The 23125-nt window shown below is 44.0% G+C and overlaps 1 protein-coding gene across 2 annotated transcripts in view; it reads right to left on the minus strand.

Moving 5' to 3' along the window:
• The window catches only part of LOC147092602 (ribonuclease inhibitor-like), a 640499-nt gene that overhangs the window by 179757 nt on the left and 437617 nt on the right, over positions 1-23125 (minus strand). The window lies entirely within an intron of this gene.

Genomic DNA, 23125 nt, shown 5'->3' on the forward strand with positions numbered 1-23125 from the left:
TTAAGTAATTTAATTAATTTAAGCTGAGCGAGCGTCATCTCCCATTGTGAGGTCCGAGGCCCAGCCTCATGGTCACGAGACTCAGCCGCCCGGCCCCACAGCGCTGCTTCTGCAGGATATCCGGGGCTGAATGTTCCCCATTGGGGCACTGGGGAAATGCACGGACAGGAAGGGCCCAGGGTGGGGCTCAGTCTGGGCAGCAGTGGGATACTGACAATTGCACTAAGTACACCTGGCTGTCTCCCCCAGTGAGGAGTCAGGCCCTGTAACAAGTGTCACTGTGTACAGTGTGTGTCTCTCCCAGTGAGGAGTCAGACTCTGTACCAAGTGTCACTGTGTACAGTGTGTCTCTCCCCCAGTGAGGAGTCAGACTCTGTAACAAGTGTCCCTACAACACTCCGAGATCTTGCCACTCCTCTGACCTGTTGCATATCCTCGATTTTCGTTGCTCCACATTAGCGCCATGACTTCCGCTGCCAAGGCCCTAAACTCTGGAATTCCCTCCCTAAACTTCTTCGCAGCTCTACCTCTCTCTCCTCCTCCTTTAGACGCTTTCAAAAACCTACCAGTTTCACCGAGCTTTGGGCCATCTCTCCTAAAATCTCTATGTGGCCCGGTGTCACATTTTATCTGCTAATTGCCATGTGTCGTCTCATTACATTAAAGCTGCTATATAAATGCAAGTTATTGTTGTTGTCCGTGTGTTGTGTTAATAAAACTCCACCGCTTACTTCAGCTCATGCCTGGTCTCCTCGACATTTTCAATAACCTTGACAGAGTCTGATGAAAGGTAATCGAGATGAAACGTTAACACTGTTTCTCTCTCTCTCTCCACAGATGCTGCCTGACCTGCTGAGTATTTCCAGCATTTTCTATTTTTATTCCCATTTCCAGCATCAGCAGTATTTTGCTTCAGATGCAGAATAGAAAGCCTGTATCTGTAGGCTGCAAAATGAAAAGATAAGTTACTGAAAAGTGTCTTTTTGCTTTTAAACTGCCAAACACTGCAGAGCAATGAGAGAAATCAACTTTCTTTCATTGCTGACAGTGATGTGTGTGTGTGTGTGTGTGTGTGTGTGTGTGTGTGTGTGTGTGTGCAAAAGCTGCTGTGTATGCTGGGCTTGACTGAGTTCAAGTTACCTGCTGTGTGCATTGGTGTTGCATCTCATGTCTGAAAACAACAAAGTATACACCATTAGATCACACTGATTTAATTCCAGACTGCACTGCTGTGGGATCTTACTTTGCCTTTCTTTCAAGACCTGCAAAAAACAAAGCTACAGATATACATCAAGCCAATTGATTTGTTCTGGACCAGACTTATTCGAGGAATGTTTGTGGTGTGTTCCAAAGTATAGCCTGCGGTGGGATCTTGCTCTACCATTAAGCCCAACCCAACCAAACCAAGTCCAGACTTTTGTAAAAACAAGTATATATATTCAATATTTTAAATATTTTCAGAATTATGCATTTGATGTTTTTCGGGACTGGCCTTTATTGGGGAATGTGCTTGGGGTGTTCTCAGAGCAAAAGCTGCTGTGAAATAATTCTATTCCACTCCACACATATTACAGACAGGCAGACATTTAGTTAACTGAAGTATAATAGATATATTATTATTTTTCCCTGATTGTATTTCCATCTTCACCCTCCCGGTCTTTCATTTCCTCATGGGGACCCGGATTTCTGGGGCCTTGCCTTCACTTCTTCCTGTTGGATTCTCCTCATCAAACATGGCCACACAGCCAGGAAGGGACATCATTAAAAATAGACACTCCCTGGCTGCACCCCTTTCAAAATGGTTATGTGTGTGTGTGAGTTTCTGCAAATTGCAGAGTCTTTGTGAGTGTGTCAGTATGTGAGTGGGTGTCTGTGTGTCTGCAAATTGCAGAGTCTGTGTGTCATGTTACTGTAAATTTTAGTTAAATGTGTGTAGGAGGGAGACTGTGAAGGACAGACAGACAGTCAGTGAGAGCGAGAGAGACATGAAATCAAAAGGCAACTTGCAGAATAGAAAGCCTGTTTCTGTAGGCCACAAAGTGAAAAGATACTGAGAAGTCTCTTTTTGGTTTTAATCTTCCAACACGACAGTCATCCCCCTGCAGGCTGGCCTGGCTGTGAGTATGTGTGTGAGAGAGAGAGAGTGGGAAAAAGCAGATGTTTGTCTGAGATGTGGTCTGCTGTCTTATTACCTGCTGTTGTTGTATTAAACCCTATTGATTTCATTCTCGCCTGATTCACATGTAATGCTGTTGTGTATTACTTTATTGCACTTTATTTAATTTCACGTCATTTCAAGACAGACCGTCAATCAGTGAGATACGGAAAAATGTCTTTGTGGACTGTCTGACAATAAAAGCTGCTCTGGGATCTTCGCATTCTTTTTATTCCACTCCACTCAAATCAAGACATGGCTGGCGGGCAGTGAGACAGACAGATGACATCAAGAAAACATGCAGAATAGAAATAAAAGCAGAAAATGCTGGACATGCTCAGTAGGTTAGGCAACATCAGTGGAGATACAGAGAAACAGAGTTAATGTTTCAGCTTGATGACCTTTTGTCAGAACCTTGCCAGAATCTGACAAAAGGTAATCGAGCTGAAAAAATAACTCTGTTTCTCTCTCTCTCCACAGATGCTGCCTTACCGGCTGAGTATTTCCAGCATTTTCTGTCTTTATTTCAGATTTCGCACAGCCACAGCATTTGCTTTTGATGCAGAATAGAAAGCCTGTTGCTGTAGCCCGCAAAATGAAAAGATAAAATAATGACAACCGCCTGCTCTGCTCTGTTTGGCAGTTTAAAAGCAAACAATGAAAGAAATCAACATTATTTCATTGCTGACAGTGATTTGTGGCAATTTTGCAGGCTGGTCTATGTGTGCATGAGAGTGACAGACAGAAAAAGCTGGTGTGTATGCAGGGCTTGTCTGTGTTCAAGTAAGCTGACGTGCACTGGTACTGCATCTCATGTCTGGAAAAAAAGCAAAGTATACAACATTAGATCATACTGATTTCATTCCACAGAGCGCTGCAGTGGGATCTTACATTTTGTTTCTTTCAAGAATTTTGTGAAAAGCAAGACGACAGATACACATCAAACCATTTGATATTTTTCTGGACTGGATTTTATCGGGGAATTTTGTGAAGTGTCTCATGGCATATCCTTCTGTGGGATCCTACTCTCCCCTTCATCCCAAACCAAACAAGACAAGACTTTTGTAAAAACAAAGTGTATATATATTATATATTTTTAGATTATTTTCAGAATAATCCATTTGATATTTTCTGGACTGGGCTTTATTGGGGAATGTGCTTGGGAAGTTTTCAGAGCAATAGCTCCTTTGGGATCTTTCCATTCATTTTATTCCATGTCATGCAAATCACAGACTGACAGACATTTAGTTAACAAAAGTAAAGTATATATATTCCTGATTGTATTTGCTTCTTTTCACTCTCCCGGGCTTTCATTTCCTCTCGGGGGCCCGGATTTCGGGGGCCTCGGCTTCACTACTTCCTGGTGGATTGCCCTCATTAAACATGACCGCACAGTCAGGAAGAGACATCATCAAAAATAGACACTCCCAGGCTGCACCCCTTTCAAAGTGGATGTGTGAGTGTGAATATGAGTTTCTGCAAATTGGGCCAACCAAATTAGTAACAATACTGTGGAGGAGGAATTCCTGGAGTGTTTACGGGATGGTTTCCTGGACCAATATGTCGAGGAACCAACCAGAGATCAGGCCATCTTAGACTGGGTATTATGTAATGAGAAAGGATTAATTAGCAATCTTGTTGTACGAGGCCCCTTGGGTCGGAGCGATCATAATATGATCGAATTCTTCATTAAGATGGAGAATGAAGTAGTTGACTCGGAGACAAGGGTCCTCAATTTAAATACAGGAAACTACGATGGTCTGAGGAGCGAGTTATGTAGGATTGATTGGGGAATAGCACTCAAAGGGTTGACAGTGGATAGGCAATGGCAAACATTCAAAGACCGAATGGATGAACTACAGAATTTGTTCATCCCAGTTTGGCATAAAAATAAAACAAAAAAAGGTGACCCAACCGTGGCAACAAGGGAAATTAGGGATAGCATAAGGTCCAAAGAGAGGGCACATAAATTGGCCAGAAAAAGCAATAATCCTGAGGATTGGGAGCAGTTTAGGATTCAACAAAGGAGGACAAAGGGATTAATTAAGAAAGGGAAAATAGAATATGAGAGTAAGCTTGCTGGGAACATAAAAACTGACTGTAAAAGCTTTTATAGATATGTGCAGAGAAAAAGATTGGTGAAGTCAAGCATAGGTCCCTTGCAGTCAGAATCGGGGAATTTATAATGGGGAACAAAGAAATGGCTTAACAACTAAATACATATTTTGATTTTGTCTACACAAAGGAGGACACAAATAACCTCCCAGAGATGCCGGGGAACATAGGGTCTGATGAAAGGGTGGAACTGAAATAAATCAGTATTTGTAGGGAAATGGTGTTAGGAAAATTGATGGGACTGAAGGCTGATAAATCCCCAGGGCCTGATAATCTACATCCCAGGGTACTTAAGGAAGTGGCCCTAGAAATAGTAGATGCATTGCTGGTCATCTTCCAGAACTCGATAGACTCTGGAACAGTACCCATGGATTGACGGGTAGCTAATGTTACCCCACAATTCAAAAAAGGTGGTAGAGAAAAGGCGGGGAATTATAGACCGGTAAGCTTGACATCGGTAGTGGGGAAAATGCTAGAGTCCATTATAAAAGATGTAATAGCAGAGCACTTGGAAAGCAGTGACTGGATTGGACAAAGTCAACATGGATTTACAAAAGGTAAATCATGCTTGACTAATCTACTGGAATTTTTTGAGGATGTAACTGGTAAAATAGATAAGGGAGAACCAGTGGATGTGGTGTATTTGGACTTTCAGAAGGCTTTCGATAAGGTCCCGCATAAGAGATTAGCGTGCAAAATTAAGGCACATGGGATTGGGGGCAAGTTATTGACTTGGATTGAGAACTGGTTGGTGGACAGAAAGCAAAGAGTTGGAATAAACGGGTCATTTTCCGAGTGGCAGGCAGTGACTAGTGGGGTACCGCAAGGATCGGTCCTAGGACCCCAGCTGTTCACAATATATATTAATGATCTGGACGAGGGAATTGGATGTAACATCTCCAAATTTGCAGACGACACAAAGCTGGGTGGGAGGGTATGCTGTGAGGAGGATGTCATGAAACTCCAGTACGATTTGGACAGGTTAGGTGATTGGGCAGAAACATGGCAACTGCACTATAATGTGGATAAATGTGAGGTTATCCACTTTGGTGGCAAAAACAGGAAGGCAGATTATTATTTGAATGGCAATAGATTGGGAGAAGGGGAGTTGCAAAGAGACCTGGGTGTTCTTGTGCACCAGTCGCTGAAGTTAAGCATGCAGGTGCAGCAGGCGGTTAAGAAGGCAAATGGTATGTTGGCCTTCGTAGCAAGAGGGTTCGAGTACAGGAACAGTTTTGAAGAATGGTCCAACCCGAAACGTCAACTCAAATTTCTCTCCACGGATGTTGCCTGACCTGCTGAGTTTTTCCAGCATTTTCTGTTGTTATTTCAGATTTCCAACATCTGCAGTATTTTGCTATCGTACAGGAGCAAGGCTGTCTTGCTACAGCTGTACAGGGCCTTGGTGAGACCGCACCTTGAGTTTTGTGTGCAGTTTTGGTCACCTTATCTGAGGAAGGACCTTCTTGCCATGGAAGGAGTGCAGCGAAGATTCACCAGTCTGATACCTGGGATGGCAGGAATGACGTATGAGGAGAGATTGTGTCGACTGGGCTTATACTCACTGGAGTTCAGATGATTGAGAGGGGATCTCATCAAAACCTATAAAATTCTGTCAAGCCTGGACAGACTAGATGCTGGAAGGATGTTCCCGATGGTTGGGTAGTCCAGAACCAGGGGTCATAGTATAAGGATAAGGTGTAGGACATTTAGGACTGAAATGAGGAGGAATTTCTTCACCCAGAGAGTGGTGAAACTATGGAATTCTCTGCCACAGAGGGCGGTGGAGGCCAGTTCATTAAATATATTCAAGAAAGAGTTGGATATATTTCTTAATGCTAAAGGGATCAAGGGATATGTGGAGAAGGCAAGGGCAGGGTACTGAATTTGAATGATCAGCCATGATCTCATTGAATGGCGGAGCAGGCTCGAAGGGCCGAATGGCCTACTCCTGCTCCTATCTTCTATGTTTCTGTGGTTCTGAAGTGCTTGACTGATGCTGTCCAGCACATTTCTTGTGGGACTGATGCAGCACTTCCTTAGATTTGGCGGTGGTTCGTTTCCCCATTGAGGAGAAAGTGCACAGTGTGAAGCAGCTCCGCTTGGCTTTACCTGGAATCTAACCCAGGGGCAAGAAAGCGGTCGTTAATGTGGGTGATAACAGTGGCAGAAAGCAGATAATAAGCGTCATGTGAGTCTTCCACTGGTTTCTGACATGTCGGTCTGATTGAAGGAAAGGCTGTCGGGAAATGATGGGGCGGGGTGAAGTGTATTGAGGCCCCTCCTGCACTTTGCTATCCAGCTGTCTGCTGATCACTGCAATGAGGCTCGTGGGTTGGTAGAGATGTAAATGTTTATTATAACGCACTTTTATATTGGAAACTGATTCATGTTATCTTGGCTGCTCTGGAAGTTCACTGATCATCGCCTGACTTTCAGTGGCCATTGTATTGTAAGATCAGTAGTTGAGAACCTTTCTCTGGTCCACTCATCACATCCTCCCAGCCCGACGGCCGCCCACTCAATGTCCATTTAATTTTATTGTTTGGATTGCCGGAGACCTCCCTGTGCTTTGCTCAGAACAGTCGGATATTCAGCATCACACCGCAATCTGGAGCTGGCCTCATCCAAAGGGGGCGTGTTCACCACATCTGGATCTTTCCCATCATGTTCCCGTTCATGGTCAGGGCTCTCATTGCTCCGTTGGTCAATCACGGGCTCATTCTCCATCAGCTAGGAGATAACCTGCACTGTGGGACATTAAAGCGAAGCGACACCTTCCTCCCTCTCATTTTACCATTACAGCAACTCCTTCCGGAGCCAATACTTTCCATCATCTTTGCAGGGCAGATGGAGTCCAGCTTGACATGGTGAAATCTGTAGGGCCCCTTCGTTGAGAACAGTTACTAATCTATGACATTCTCTGCCCCAGTGATGATTGCAGATGAGTGCTTTGTGAGTCGGGATAAGATTACTTTCCTGTGCTGAACCATGAGATTGTGATGATCAGCGGTTCAGTACCACTGATGGAATCAGTACAACCCAACGCCACGGATCATTATAAATGGACTGAACCACCTAGATACATGTGAGTGACGGGATTGGCCAGGATGGACAGGTTATGACAACAGAATCATCACCACAGCCCAACCCCACTGATCATTGTAAATGGACCGAACAATCCAGATATGTGTGGGTGACGGGACAAGCCAGGATGGACTGCTCATTACAACAACAACAACGTTCATTTCTGTAGCGCATTTAACTTACTGCAATACCCCAAGGCACGTCACCTGAGCGTAATCAGGCAAAATAGGATACCGAACGAAAGAAGGAGCCATGAGGACAGGTGACCAAAAGCGGGATCAGAGGTAGGGTCAAAGGATAGTCTTAAAGGAGAGAAATTGAGAGGCTTGGGGGGGTGTTTTCCAGAGTTTGGGGCCTAGACAGCTAAAGGCATGGCCTCCAGTGATGGGGCGAAGGAAGTGGCAGATACACAAGAGGCCAGAGAATGAGCAATGCACAATTCTCGGAGGATCGTAGGGCTGGAGGAGGTTACAGAAATAGGGAGCGGCGAGGGCATGGACGGGTTTGAACAGGAGAATGAGCATTTTAAAATTGAGACGTTGTTGGAATAGGATCCAATGTAGTTCAAGGAACAGAGGGTGATGTGTGAATTGGACTTGGTGCGAGTTCGGTTATGGGCAGCATTGCTTTGGGTGAGCTGCCCAGTTTATGGAGGGTGGAATATGGGTGCCGGGACAGGATAGCATTGGATAAACCAGGTCTGGAGGTGGCAAATCCTGGAGGGTTTTAGCGGCAAAAGGGGCGGAGCTGGGTAATGTTACATGGTCTTAGAGATGGAGACAATCTGGGGACAGGAGTTCAGCTTAGTGTCAAATGGGAGGCCGAGAATGTGAACAGTCTGTTTCAGCCTGAGACTTTGGCCAGGGAGGGAGATAGATTTGTCAGCTAGAGAACGGAGTTGGTCACAGGGATCAAAGACACTGGATTCAGTCTGCCCAATGTTTAATTGAAGGAAATGTTGACACTTCCGGACCGCATGTTAATCAAATACTTTGATATCACAGAATCAGTGGAGGTGTGGAGAGAGCTGTTACTGAGGTAGAGAGATGTGTCATCAGTGTATATATGGAACCTAACATTGTATTACCGGATGATGTTGCTAAGGTGCAGAATGTAGATAGGAGGGCGAAAGAATATAACCTTCGGGGACTCCAGAGGTAACGGTGCGAAAGCTCCAATATAAGCCATTGCAGGATATTCTCAGGCTGTGACTGCATAGGGAGGATTGAAACCAGGTGAAGGCAATTCACTCAGCTGGAAAATGGAGGAGTGTCATTGGAGAAGGATGGTGTCATCAACCGTGTCAAGAACAGGAGGAACGAGGAGGGACAGTTCACCATGGTGACAGTCACGTAGGAATATCATTTGTGACTTCAATAAGGACTGTTTCAGTGCCGTGGTAAGGGCAGTAATTTAATTATATAGTTTCAAACATGGTGCGGCTAGTAAGATGGTCACGGATCTGTGAAACGACTATATGTTCAAGGAGAGGAATAGGAGTTTGGAGATGGGGTGGTAATTTGCAAAGACAGAGGGGTCAAGGGTGGATTTGTTAGATAGGGCGATGCCGGTACATTTGAAAGGAAACAGACAATAGCAGAGCTGAGGGAGCCTTTCATAATAACAGCTAGCATGAGGGATCGAAAGGGAAGCTGGGTGATCAGCAGATTAGTGGGAAAAGGGCCGAGAGAGCACGAGGTTGGGCTCATGGACAAAATGGGCTCGGAGAGGACAGAATGGGAAATAGGGAACATACGGAAATTCACGATAATATTGTAGCTATTTAAAAACAAATACAGAGCAAGCGAATTTAGAGGAATACGCCAACTGTTAATTAGAAGTAGGTGACTTTAGTGGAACACAGTAACTGTTATATTATAAACTAGTTGAAGTGCCCGGCGGTGCCTAGAGTCTTTTGAGGGCATGTTGTTGTTGGAAGAGAGAGAGCGAGCGACTGGGGGGAAGAGAGAGAGCGAGCGACTGGGGGGAAGAGAGAGAGCGAGAGACTGGGGGAAGAGAGAGAGCGAGAGATTGGGGGGAAGAGAGAGAGCGAGAGATGGGGGGAAGAGAGAGCGAGAGACTGGGGGGAAGCGAGAGAGTGAGAGACTGGGGGAAGCGAGGGATTGAGAGACTGGGGGGAAGAGAGAGAGAGAGAGAGAGACTGGGGGGAGAGAGAGAGAGACTGGGGGAGAGAGAAAGAAACTGGGGGAGAGAGAGAGAGAGACGGGGAGAAAGAGAGAGAGACTGGGGGGAGAAGAGAGAGAGATAGAATGGGGGAGAAGAGAGAGAGAGAGACTGGGGGAGAGAGAGAAACTGGGGGGAGAGAGAGAATGGGGGGAGAGAGACTGGGGAGAGGGAGAGAGACTGGGGGGGGATAGAGACCAGGGGAGAGAGACAGGGGGGAGAGAGAGAGAGAGGGGGAGAGAGAAAGAGGGGAGAGAGAGACTGGGGGAGAGAGAGAGAGGGGGGAGAGAGAGTTGGGGGAGAGAGAGAGGGGGAGATGGAGGGGGGAGAGGAAGGAGAGGGGAGGGATGGAGGGGAAGGGAAAGTGGGGAAGGGAAGAGGGAAAGAGGGGGGAAGAGAGGGGGAGGAGAGAGGGGGAGGGGGGAGTGGAGGGAGGGGGTAGGGGAGGGAGGGAGGGAGGGAGGGCAAAGGAGGGGGGAAGGGGGGAAGGGAGGGGGAAGGGAGAGGGGAAGGGGGGAAGGGGAGGGGGAAGGGAGGGGTGGAAGTGGAGGGGGAAGGGAGGGGGCAGAAGGGAAGGGAGGGGGAAGCGGAGGGGGAAGGGGGGAGGAGGGGGGAGGGGAGGGGGGAGGGGGGAAGGGAGGAAGGGTGTGTGTGGGGTGGAGGGGCTGTGGGAGGGGGGGAAGGGGGTGTGTGGGAGGGGGGAAGGGGGTGTGTGGGAGGTGGGGAAGGGGGAGTGTGGGAGGGGGGAAGGGGGTGTGTGGGGGGGAAGTGTGTGGGTGGGATGGGGGAAGGAGTGTGTGGGAGGGGGAAGGGGGTGTGTGGGTGGGTGGGAAGCGGGTGTGTGGGAGGGGGGAAGGAGATGTGTGGGAGGAGGGGGAAGGGGTGTGTGGGGGGAAGGTGGTGTGTGGGGGGGAGGGGATGTGCGGGAGGGGGGAAGGGGGTGTGTGGGAGGAGGGAAGGGCGGAAGAGGAGGTCAGGGGCAGGGGATGTGTGGGGGCGGAAGCTGGTTTGTGGGAGGGGGGTAATGGGGAGAAAGGGAGGGGGGAGCCAGCAGACCCTTTCCCCTCTGCCAGTGTTGGTCCCTGCCTGGGCCGGAAGGCTGGGACTGGAGTTGCGCTGCCGGCCATTGGAGAAGACTAGGCCTCGGGCCCCTGCACTGCCATGGCCCAGCCTACCTTTTAATACCTTGAAACATGAAACTTAAAGTACTTAAAAAACATTTTTGGTAAATCTTTCTATAACATACACTTCACAACCTCACCAAACTTTTTATTAAATAAGGGGGTCCTCACCTGTCACTGCTGTATCAGAAACAACAATGACCACCGCTTGCTTTTCAGTTGGAAAGATTAAGGCCCGATTGGGAGCACTGAAGCTCCACCCACTCTATGTTCCTGTACTAAGATGGCCGTGCATGCACTCTGTTACACACTGAATCAAAATGGCATCGCACTTAAACTTTTTGTCCTCCTTGACAAAGATGGCTGCCGTTAACCTGGGGCTGTCAGCAGAAGAAATCCCCTCAACTGCAAACACGGGATCTTCAGATAATTATTCGGGGCTGGTGACCTACCCCAGTTGCTTATGAAGCCTCCCCACCTACCGGCCCCGGGAATGGAGCTGAGGCAGCAGACCCTCTCCCCTCTGCCTGTGTTGGTCCCTGTCTAGGCCGGGAGCCTCGGACTGGCGTTGCACTGCTGGCGGTTGGAGAAGCCTAGGCCCCGGGCCCCCACACTGACATGACCCCAAGAAATAAATCACATACTGGATTCATTTATCACACGCAAATTATATAATGAGCTAGTTGGGCTCCTAAGTACCAAATTTGTGCTGGATAAAATCCCCTCCACACTCACAGAAAGCGGGAAAAATAAATCAATAGTTAGTAGTTAGGAATCAAGATGGCGGCGGGACGGGCGGTGCCTAGCTCGGGCGTGGCTGGGCATCAGAGGCCCAGGCTTCGAGGCCTGGAAAAATGGTGAAAGGTAGGAAAATTATAGAGGTAAGAGAAAAGATTTACAGATTAATTAACTTTTTTTAAAAGCAACTTATTTTTTTGCTGGAAATGTAGATTTGAAAAGAAACACGCAGCAAGTGGGAAAAAGAAATGAAGAGTTTGGAATCAAGATTGTGTCCACTCACCTCATTTCAGAATGATAAGGCCCGCCCACACATGCACCGATTGGTCAACCGTCAGGTCACTCGACTGTGGGATGGCCCGCCCGCACACGCAATGAACCCGCCCCCGTGATGCAGCGATCGGTCGACCATCGGGTCACTCGACCGTACGATTGGTCAACCTTCACCCCACTTGATGCTAATGAGCGGATAATGAGCGGAATTTTGAACGGTTTTTGGATACCGTCGGCACAATTGTTGTCCGACCAAAAAGTAAATACGCCTACAAGAGTCCCCTAATGATGAGCTTTCTTTTGATATAACATATATGTAGGTACGCTCTATAACTTTTGATTGTATAGCCGGACAGACAGACAGACAGAGAGACAGGGAGACAGGGAGACAGACAGAGAGACATACCATTTTATATATATAGATAAAGTACAGTGAAACACGGGAGAATGCAGAAACGGTTTAAAAGTAAATGGGGAATATGGGGATATATCTGAACACAGTAAGTCTTTATATATTAATGGGGAATAGGGGGGTTATAGGAGAACCCAGTAACTGTTTAATTATAAATGGATAATAGTGGGATAGAGTGGAACACAGTAACTGCTTAATTATAAATAGGGAATAGCAGGATATAGTGGAACACAGTAACAGTTTAATTATAAATGGCAAATAGCGGGATATAGTGGAACACAGTAACTATTTACTTATAAATGGGTAATAGTGGGAAATAGTGGAACACAGTAACTGTTTAATTATAAATGGGGAATAGGGGATATTGTCTAACACAGTAACTGTTTAATTATAAACGGGAATAGGAGGATATAGGGGAACACAGTAACTGTTTAATTATAAATGCGGAATGGGGATATAGGGGAACACACAAACTGTTTAATTATAAATGGGCAATATGGGGTTATAGGGGAACACAGTAACTGTTTATCTATAAATGTAGAACGGTGGATAAAGGGAAACACGGTAATGGATTAATTATAAATGTGGAATAGGGGGATATAGGAGAACCCAATCACTGTTTAACTATAATGGGGAACAGCCGATATAGGGGAACACAATGTCTGTTCAATTATAAATGGGGAATGGGGGAACAGGTGAACACTGTAACTATTTAATTAGTACAAGAATAAAGTTGAATGCAGTAGAAGGCAGTAACTTTTTAATTAAAAATGAGGCACACGAGGATTATGGGAAACATGGTAACGTTTTAATTAGGAACAGAAAACGGGGGAATTTAGGGGAATATAATATATATTTAATTATAAATAGAGAACATGGAATTTATGAGAACACAGTACCAGTTTAATTAAAAATTGGTCTAATGGAACTTAGTAACCATGTAGACAGAAGTAGGGCTCAGGGGAACATATTTTCTGTTTAATAACGAATTGATGTCACGGAATGTCAGGGAAACACAGTACCGGTTTGATTAGAAACAGAAAAACCCAAGGGAACAAATCAACTATTTAAGCAGAAAAAGGGGGCAGGAGAATCACAACAAAATGGGACTGCATTTGACACGGTAATGTAATGGTTAATGTGTTCAAGCCTTTGATTTCTATTTTACATGTTTGTATTAGATGATGTGATTCATTCCACGTCGGCTTCTCACGATTGTAGCTGGGTGCAGATGTCTCACTGAACGATGGAATTAAAACCTCCACCTGCTGACTTACTCCTGCCTTAAACACAGTCGCCATCTGAATCCAGTTAAATGAGAATTTGCCTATTACACAGAGCAGCCCACAATTCACCACCACTTCATTCATAATCTGGATGCCAGCCGGATTGGCAGAACCTGGGGTCCACGGGGAAATGAAACCATGTGGCGTTTGGCTTTATGAACCCCAGTATGATGCGGGACGTTAACATTTGTTGGGAAAAGGGGGATCTTAAAGACAATTAATAACTGAAGCCCATTCACATTTAAAGTACTGAGTCTATTGTTAGAGTAAGGTTTTCAGTAAGGTCCTTGAACATTGGAGTGAGGTGTCATCGGCTTATTGAGCGCGCAGTACGTGCAATAATACTTAAACACACACGTAAAATGCACAAATTACAGCCACACCTGATGATAGTTGGTTGGGAATTCACAGAATCATAGAAACATAGAAGATAGGAGCAGGGGTAGGCCATTCGGCCCCAGAAGCCTGTTGCACCATTTAATGAGACCATGGCTGATCATCCAAGCTCAGTACCCTGTTCCTGCCTTCTCCCCGTATCCCTTGATCCATTTAGCCTTAAGCAATATATCCAACTCCTTCTTGAATATATTAAATGAATTGGCCTCAACTGCCTTCTGTGGTAGAGAAATCCACAGGTTCACCAGTCTCTGGGTGAAGAAATTCCTCCTCATCTCAGTCCAAGATGGCCTACTCCTTATCTTTAGACTGTAACCCCTGGTTCTGGACTCCCCCACCATCAGGAACATCCTTACTGCATCCAGTCTGTCTAATCCTGTTAGAATTTTATAAGTTTCAATGAGATACCCTCTCATTCTTCTAAACTCTAGCGAATATAAGCCTAATCGACCCAATATCTCTTCATACGTCATTCCTGAAATCCCAGGTATCAGTCTGGTGAATCTTCGCTGCACTCCCACAGTGCAAGAACATCCTTCCTCAGATAAGGCGACCAAAACTGCACACAGTTCTCAAGATGTGGTCTCACCAAGGCCCTGTACAACTGCAGCAAGACATCCTTGCTCCTGTACTCGAATCCTCTCGCTATGAAGGCCAACGTACCATGTGTCTTCTTAACCGCCTGCTGCACCTGCATGCATACATTCAGCGACTGGTGCACAAGGACAGCCAGGTCTCGTTGCAAATACTAATTGCAAACAGCTCGGTTTTATATATTTCTATCACTCCATCAACTTGGAAATCCACACAATTCTATATTATGTAAATATATTGGCCCAGAACTTCCCACTGGTGCAAGCCTCCAACCTGCACTTACCTAGTGCACCGGCCATTCAGCAGTGGGCCCGCGTGGGATTCCAATCCTAGGCCTCCTCCAACTGCCAGCATGCAGTGCTTGCCTATCCCAGGGACGCAGTTAGTTTGATGCATCCACTGGGATCACGTGGGCCATGGAGAGCCAATGGTAGCAGGGAATGCTTCATTCATAAGTTTGACAGGAAGAGCTGTCAAACCTATAAATACTACAAGCCCCAAAACATCACTAAAACTTAAAAAAAAAATTTTTTTAACTCACATTTTAAAAATAACTATAAATTACATAAAATAACTATTTTAAACAATAATTTAAATTTTTGAAAACATTAATTACATATTATAACGGGGCTAAAAATAAACTTAACTGTCTTTAAAATATTTAAAAATAATAAACCTGTGGAAATTTTTTTTTAATTTAAATTAATTCACCACTTACCTTGTTAAAAGCAGGCCTTATGCCAGCTTTTCATATATTTAACTCCTGGAGACTTACCCTTCCGGTGGAAAAAACCATAAGTTCAATGCGCACGCACTGCCTCTCCAGCACACGTGTTCCACCTGGAAACCCCTTCCTTCAAGGGAACGGAAGTGCCGGTTTCCCGCGCATGCAGATTACATGCATGAAACCGGCACTTTTGTTGGGCCGACGCGTGAGTACCACGTGCCTACTCACATGTTTGGTCCCAAATCTCTGGGCTAAAATACTTACAATTCAACTCAATATAACGATAATTAATTTACATTAATTTATCAATCACGATAGCTTTCCTTACTAAACAAGCTGTGTTTCTCCTTTGGGCTAATAATAATTTTCATCTTGATCCGTATAATTACAATTCTACCAAGTGAAGCCTGGAATGATAAGTCTTGCTTTGTTTCTGTATCACTGATGTCAATGAAAAATGATAATGTCGGTCCAGATGTTTTCCTTTGCAGAAGAATCACTTTCCCTCACATTATCAAACGATTAAAGATCTCCACAAATTCATGAATCACCTTGGGATGGCATGTCTGTAATTACACATCTGATTACTTCATCCTGCAACTGACAATTGCTGCAGGGTCAGCCCTGGCCCATCAGCCAGCACACTGGTATTTAGACTGACTTCTACTTCCCTACTTAACAGGCAAGGGCTAAAGTTTGAAATTACTACAATATAAAGAGAAACCAATACAGTATAACATTAAAGGACCTCAGGATAATCTGATTAAACCTATGCTCATAGTGCCCTCTCTGTTGGCGTTGGAGCATTTAAGGCCATCACTAAACAATAATTCATCAGTATCAAATATGTATCTTGACCTACTCATTTGTGCAGACCTCTACCCATTCGTTTTACACCTGTTTTCTTTCTCTAGAGATGAATTAATCATTTAGACAGTGGTGTTATCAATGTGACTAACCATGTCATTGGCTTGTTCCTCTGGGAATCTTCATCAAGTGTTTCACATGCTGGTTGCTTCACAGGCCTCAGATCACTTCTGCTCACACAGCAATATCCCAAGATCATCCAGCATAAGATATCCGGTACAGGCCACTCCTGCCCTTTCTGACAATCTATCAATGGATCGGGTGTCCGGATGTGTTCCATTAGAATCTTTCCCTCCATGTCCCGATGTTACAGAAAATGAAAAGCTAACGAATACATTCTCATTTGTAGTCCTTTTTATGTGATGTGGGCATCGTAGGCAAGGCCATCATTTATTGCCCATCCCTAATTGCCATTGAGAAGGTGGTGGTGAGCAACCTTCTTGAAACCCTACAGTCTTTGTGGTGAAGGAACTCCCACAGTACTGTTGCGTAGGGAGTTCCAGGATTTTGACCCAGGGAAGATGAAGGATCGGCGATATACTTCTAAGTCAGGGTGATGTGTGACTAGAGGGGAACTTGGAGGTGGTAGTGTTCCCATGCGTCTGTTGCCCTTGCCTTTCTAGGGGGAATGGTTCACGGTTTCGGGAGGTGCTGCTGAAGATGACTTGGTGAGTTGCTGCAGTGTATCTGGTAGGTGGTACGCTCTGCAGCCACGGTCGGCCGGTGGTGGAGGGAGTGAATGTTTAAGGTGGTGGATGCGGTGCCAGTCAAGCGGGCTGCTTTGTCTTGGATGGAGTCAAGCTTCTTGAGTATTCTTGGAGCTGCACTCATCCAGACAAGTGCAGAGTATTCAATCACAATCCTTACTTGTGCCTTGTAGATGGTAGAAAGTGTTTGGAGAGGCAGGATTTGAGACACTCGCCGCAGAATACCTAGCCTCTGAACTGCTCATGTTGCCACAGTATTTATATCGCTGCTCCTGTTAAGTTTCTCCTCATTGTTCAGTAGAGAGAAGGACACAACCATTTCCCCCAGAAAGCTATCAATTAGCCATTTTAACTATACTTTCCTGATTTTACGACATTTTCTATTCATACCAGGTTACTCAGGTGAATTAATTTAAACAGGGACGGGAACTGATAAATACAATCTGACTTCTTCCATCAGTTGAGGGATCTGTAAAGAATGGCCATTGATTAAATAATAAACGTAAGAGATTTAGAACTGAGGGTAGGTGAAACTTCTTTAAATGCAGAGTTGTGAGACTGGTTGAGGAAGAAATTACGTCAATATTCAATTGTACAAATGGATGAATAAAAATAGGTTGAAGTGATGTTGAGGCATTGCGTATGCAGAGATTGGAAGTAATTGTTAGGGTGGAGGGTAATCGCCAACTAGGACTGATTGGTTCGAATAGCTTACTCGCCTGTCGTAGCACTGCAACATGTTGATGGCCCGTTGAAATTTTCAGTAAATATCTGCGAAAAAAGCTGTCTAATGTCACCTTGACCAGTCAATGTCTCCATCATTAGACACTGATCAGGAGACAGGCCTCGTTCTATTGGACCAGGAGACAATGGGGGGCAGATTCGGACTGGGAAACCAGTGCCTGCACAATAAACACCGAGATTACAGAATTACAGATAACCTCCATTGTAACACGTTGTTTGTACATTAAAGGAAACCGTATCTGTTAATTAAACTGGGGCGATTCCTTCAAGTCCCTGCGGTGTAAGGCCATTAACGATGACGCTCACATTTTCTACTCCACTGCTGAAGTTCAGTCATGCCTGTTCTCTTTGAACCTTAAGCGGGAAGGGCGCTGTTTTAGCGGGAATCGATTCTGTTCACCCGGTGATAACGGCAGACATCGAACACACGGCACAAAGTGGAAGACATGTTCACTGATACCTGTTCATTCTCACATTAACAAACCATTTCCATTCTAACGGACAGTTGGCTATTCTAAAATGGAACACGTGCTGTAACTTAACTCTAGTTCGGACAGGATGCTTTAGATAACTTTTTCATTTTTTAACAAATAAATGTTCAAGGGTATTTCACCACATTCTTCAGCTCTTCCCTGAATTTACTTTGGGTAGCTGTGTAAATAATTGTGTGTGTACAGGAGCTCAAATACATGAGCATATATTCGGGTTCAGTGGCAATATAGGCAGGGGCTGCATAATCGGTTCGATACTGCACGGTGTTTCTCAGTCTGGTAGTTTAAAAATTAACGATAGCGGATAACCACAATGGTATAAAACTGCGCGATACACTGAACTGTAAAATGATGCCCCCAGAACGCTGAAGGGAACATCACTCCCAGACACTGCGGTAGTTCTGGTGACCTCATATTAATTCTCTGAAAACTTCAGTCATCCATTGATCAATTAAATTTGTTATGTACTGTAAAGATTACTAGTGATGACTCGGCTCGAATATGACTGGTGTTGATCCGACTCCAACATTGACAATTATGACCATATTCTAACATTCATGGTGGTGATGTTATTCGAATATTACTGGTGGTGACTCTACTCCAACAGTAGCAGTGGGGAGTCTACTCTAAAATTAGCGGTGCTGACATTAATCTAACATTACTAATTCTGACCACACTCGAACATTACTGGTGATGCCCTACTCTAACATTACTGGTGGTGATGCCACTTTAACATTACTCATGGTAACTATAGGCTATCATTAATGGTAATGGCCCTATCCTAACATTACTGCTGGTGATCCTATTCTAATATTATTGGTGATGAACCTACTCTAACAATACTGGTGGTGATCATATTCTAACATTATTGGTGTTGACGCTACTCTAACATTATTGGTCTTGACCCAACTCTATTATTACTTTTGGTGACTCTACTCTAACATTACTGGTGGTGATCCTATTCTAACATTACTGGTGGTGACTCTACTCTAACATTACTGGCGGTGATCCTATTCTAACATTACTGGTGGTGACTCTACTCTAACATTACTGCTGGTGATCCTATTCTAACATTATTGATGTTGATCGTAATCCAGCATTATTGTGGTGACCCTACTCTAACGCTTCTGGTGGTGACCCTACCTACCCTAACAATACTGGTGGTGACTCTAATCTATCATTACCGAACACCTCGAATTTCTTCGCAGGGAGCAAGCGGAAGCAAAGCACAAACAGGAAGGAGCGCACGTCAACCCAAGCACCCCACCAACCCACCCTTTCAATCACCGTCTGCCTCACCTGTGACAGAGACTGTAGGTCCTGCTTTGGACTCATCAGTCACCTGAGAACTCGTTTTTGGTGTGGAAGCAAGTCATCCTCAGTTCCGAGGTACTGCCTAAGAAGAAGAGAAGATTAGTGGTGCTGACCCTAGTCTAACATTACTGGCGTTGACCCTACTCCAACATTACTGGTGGTGACTCTACTCTATAATTACTGGTGGTGACTCAACCCTATCATTACTGGTGGCGACCCTAGACTAACATTACTGCTGCTGACCATACTCTATCATTACTGGTGTTGAGCCTACACTAACATTACTGGTGGTGAACCTACTCTATCGTTACTGGTGGCGACCCTACTGTAACATTACTGGTGTTGATGTTAATTTAAAATTAATAGTCGTGCTCTCACACTAACATTAATGATGGTGAATCTACTCTAATTGTGCTGCTGTTGACACTACTAAAATGTTGATGGCAGCAACCCTACTCTAACATTACTGATTGTGACACAAAGCTAACATTAGTGATCGTGACCTTACTCCAATATTACAGATGCTGCATCTACTCTAACAATACATGTGGTATCTATCATCTGACGTTACTGATGAGTACTGTACTCTATCATTACTACTGGTGAATGCACTCTAAAATGAATAGTGTTAATCCTATTCTAACTTGGTGGTGACCATAATCTAATATTTTGGCGGCGACCCACTCTAACTTTACTGATGGTAACTTACTGTAAAATTAATGGTGATGAGGGTGACTATTGATGTCTTTACACTTATTAAAGGGTTTGATAGAATAGACGTCCAGAAGAATTTTATTCACATTTAGGGTGTCCAAAACTAGTAGTCATAAAGATAAGTTATTCACTAATAAATCCAAAAGGGATTCAGGAGATTCATATTTAGTCAGAGAGTTGTTAGAATGTGGCATTTACTATATAATGGCCCAGACATTCGGGTCGGGGGGCTTCCCGAGGGTGCAAGCCCCCGACCTGCACTTACCTAGCGCGCTGGCCATTGAGCTGTGGGCCCCCGTGGAATTGCATTCCTGGGCCTCCTTCAACTGCCTCATGCAGTGCTTGCATATCCCAGGGCCGCAGTTAGTTCGATGCATCCCCTGGGATCACATGGACCATGGAGAGCCAATGGTAGCAGGGAATGCTTCATTCATAAGTTTAACAGGAAGACCTGTCAAACCTATAAATACTATAAGCCCCAAAAGATCACTAAATCTTCAAATAAATTTTAATAAATCACATTTTTAAAATAAACTGTAAATTACATGAAATAACTATTTTAAACAATAATTTAATTTTTTGAAAAAAATAATTTTATTTTCTAACGGGGCTAAAAATAAACTTAACGTTCTTTAAAGTATTTAGAAATAATAAACCTGTGGAAAAATGTCACCGATGCATTTAAGAGGAAGCTAGATAGGTACATGAATTAGAAAGAACTAGGTCTAGATGATTGAGGTCACATTAAGTAGGGTGGGGGGTGGCAAGTGTAGAGCATAAACACCCACACAGAGCAGTATGGCCAAATTCGCCTGCTTCTGTTCTGTAATCCTATGTAATGTATAATTCTATGTAAAAAAAATAATTAATAATTTATGAAATGTTAGACTTTATCTCAAGGGAGCTGGAAAACAAAGGGACACAAGTTACGCTACAGTTTAAATATTTTTTCCCTCCACCACCGGCGTACCATGGCGGCAGTGTATACAATCTACAAGCTGCACTGCAGCAACTCGCCAAGGATTCTTTGACAGCACCTCTCCCACCAGGAGCTCCACCAGAAGGACACGAGCAGCAGGTGAATAGGTACACCATCTTCGCTGAGCCCCTCTCCAAGTCACATACCATCAAGACTTGGATATATATCACTGATCCTTCAAAGCCGCTGCCTCAAAATCCTGGCACTCCCTCCCTAACAGCACTGTGGGATTACCATCATCACACTGAATGCAGCGGTTCAAGAAGATGGTCCACCACCATCTTCTCAGGTGCAACTAGGGATGGGCAATACATTCCAGCCTCTCCAGTGATACCCATACCCGCGACTCACTTTCAATGCTGCCATATTTTTGGGTTAGTACGCCTAGCGAAATGTGATCTTACTGAAGTTGTTTATAATTTATATTAAGTATAATTGCATAGTGTTTACAACACAAAAAAGCCTATTCTGCCCAACTGGTCTTTGCCCGCATTTATACGCCACACCAATTTCCACCCACCCCTCTTCAGCTCACCCTATTACCATATCTTTCTGTTCCTTTCTACATCATGTGCTTATTCAGCTTTCCCTTAAGTTCACTAAATTCGCTAGGAATAGAGACGGGAATTAATCTTCATCTGGTAATGAATGATTTCCCAATACATTATGACTGGAACTATCTTTTTCAAGATGCCGTGAAAGTAGACCAGTGCCAATTGAAATTGTGATCTTCCTGGGAAGGAAACAAAGAATAATAAAAAGGGTTTAATCTTACACCCAGTGCTTTTGGTTTTCCCATCTGATTTCCAGGACCGGTTACTCTCCTGGTCGGTGAATAAGTCCGGGAGCCTCCCCCTCTCACTGGGACTTTCCTTGTACCAGATTGTGGGTTAATATTGGTTCTGATGACGCTCCGTTCAGTGCTCACTGAAGCCTCCATGTTCCAAGTAAAGTCAGGACAATAACACCTTAGTGAATAAGAAGCAAGTAGCACAGACATTAATATGCCAACATCTCACTTACTAATGATTAAACAATACTCTTTATGGTGTTACAGTCTGACACTGGCAATTTGTGACACTTAACCAAGCTGGCACCGAATCTATATTAATATATTTCTAATTTAATTAATTTCGATTGTAGTTACAAATGTGATGATTATATGTCATGTTTATGGAGTTACTTTCTTTCCATCTGGAGAAGTGCTTCGTTTTCACATTCCTTGTGTTCAGGATTTTAATATTTTTTTCATAAAACCAGAAAAAAATGAGATCTCTGAAGATAACTTTGATCCCCAGTCTTGAAGTTGAAAGAAGGAATGATTTGGGCCCCAATGATCAGCATATTGTTGCTGCCTTCAGTTTTTTTTTGCTCTCTGATATTCGTCCTGAAATTGCGAGCGTCTTGCTTTTGAATGAGATTTCACTATAATTATCAACCAAAATAATGTTTTCCGGAGCACATTTATGTTAATCTTCCAATAGCGCCGTGTGAAAATCTTCCCACTTAAGTTATATCATGGTGTCTATCATTATAATAATAAAACACTTTTGAAAAAAAAGTTATATTATTGATGTATGAGGCTACACTGTTCATTCAAATACAAAATAACATCATTGCATCAATGTAAAAATTATCTTCTTAATTTGGTTGAACCTATACAAGTTAAGACAATTCTTCTAACTCTACTTTCTGTGAAGTAGAAATTGAATAAACAGATGTTAAAAATAAATTGACAGAATAAGATCCTTCCATTTGCCGAACAGACCGATTTTGGTGGAAATATCTTCATCTCTTCTAATTTTAAAAACGCAAAGTTAACTCAAGCAGGCATTTTAATTCACTTCTGACGTTCCAAACAACAATCATCTAAAAAACAGATATAGAATTAGAAACGTATTGAAGTTACAGCACAACACAACAGGCCAATTGGCCTAGCGAGTCACTGTTGGCGTTTAACATCAAAGCGGACAAATTACCGAAAATAATATTTGAGATAAAGGAGCTTGTTACAAACCCAGTGCTTATATTCAGTAAACAGTGGATTGTGAAATTTTCAACCGCAGCTCGGGATTTCTATATATAAATATTAGCACGGAAAATTCTTATCAGTAAACACGGAATATTGTGTGTAATGGTTGGATTACAATTAAGACATAAGCATCACTGAAACTTTCAGACTGAAGACATGCAACAATCCGAGAAGATGCTGTATTATTTA

Source organism: Somniosus microcephalus, unplaced genomic scaffold (assembly GCF_052327205.1).
Source record: "Somniosus microcephalus isolate GS21.2 unplaced genomic scaffold, FLI_Smic_1.0 unresolved_chr2, whole genome shotgun sequence".
In the NCBI taxonomy this organism is placed as follows: domain Eukaryota; kingdom Metazoa; phylum Chordata; class Chondrichthyes; order Squaliformes; family Somniosidae; genus Somniosus; species Somniosus microcephalus.